This window comes from Drosophila willistoni, unplaced genomic scaffold (assembly GCF_018902025.1).
Source record: "Drosophila willistoni isolate 14030-0811.24 unplaced genomic scaffold, UCI_dwil_1.1 Seg277, whole genome shotgun sequence".
NCBI classification, from domain to species: domain Eukaryota; kingdom Metazoa; phylum Arthropoda; class Insecta; order Diptera; family Drosophilidae; genus Drosophila; species Drosophila willistoni.
The window spans coordinates 203,764-204,888 of NW_025814235.1; the positions used below are offsets into that span (position 1 = coordinate 203,764).

Genomic DNA, 1,125 nt, shown 5'->3' on the forward strand with positions numbered 1-1,125 from the left:
TTTATAAATACAGTGCACATACAAAGAAAACATTGGCGTTTAAATTTATTTCAATTAAATAAGTTTTTTCCGAAATTTTCTAACATTAAATTTTGCAACCCTCAATGGTGCTGTTATTTTCACCGCAGCTGTATGTGCAAGCCATATATGTACATATGTTTATGGCTACTACTGTATCTATATATACTGTCAAAAATAGGCGATTTGTCAGATGTCGCCCCAGAATTTCAGGGGACATGCCATACAAATTTGCGGCGACATTTAGCATTGTGTGTCCTAGCGCCTCGGACATTCTCTCGAATTTTCGGCGACGTGTCGCCGGAAATTCCGCTGAAGACGAAGAACCAAGTCGCTCGAATGTTCAACGGAACTTGCGGCGAAATTTCGCCGGAATGTCCGAGTAAAATAGCGGTTGAATTTTCAATCGAATTTGCGGCGACATGTCGACCAAACATTAATGGACATTTGATTCACAAAAATAAGTGAGAATATAATTTTATACAATTCTGTTAATATTATTTAAATTTATGTTGCATTCTTATTTCTATTTTTTTGTTTATTGAATGTATTTTTGGCACAGGCCAAACTAGTTCTGAGGGTGTTTTTGGGAGGGTCGCCGGTGTGAAAGTTTTCAATTGATTCTAAAAAGATAAAAATTTATCAGGCAATGAAGAATGCACGTTCTCAAATTTATATTGCTTACCTAGCAACACGGACAGGAAATTGGGATAAGCTTTCAAGCTATATTTTGCATTCCTCCCATCTACATTATGGCTTTCAATCAGGTCGTCGGCCAAAACTTGCCGAATAGATTTCCCAGGCGCAGCTCGGAAATGAGAAGCTTAATTTTTTTCACCTGCCAAATGGAAAACACATGAAAAACATTAAAATAAGTTTCTATTTAGTTTTCATAAAAATAGCCTACGAAATGTTTCCGATTGTCCGTACCCAGTTTACTCTCCATGACTATAAGCTGTTCGACATTTCTTATAGGGAAGGCGTTGCTGGGTGTTTCCTCCTGAGTCATCATCCTCATCATCTGCTTGTTCATTGTCGTCTGCGTAGCGACTAGCCCCTTCAGCTCCTGCACCTCTGTCATTATTTGCCTCAACATGACAGCGTTGG

At 38.6% G+C, this 1,125-nt stretch overlaps 1 long non-coding RNA gene across 1 annotated transcript; it reads right to left on the bottom strand.

Moving 5' to 3' along the window:
* Positions 1-464: 464 nt before the first annotated feature.
* LOC124461235 lies at positions 465-782 on the bottom strand. The gene is made up of 2 exons (XR_006954978.1): positions 704-782; positions 465-641 (listed from the first exon to the last, which is right to left on the bottom strand). It is a non-coding gene; the product is annotated as an uncharacterized LOC124461235 (long non-coding RNA).
* Positions 783-1,125: the final 343 nt, after the last annotated feature.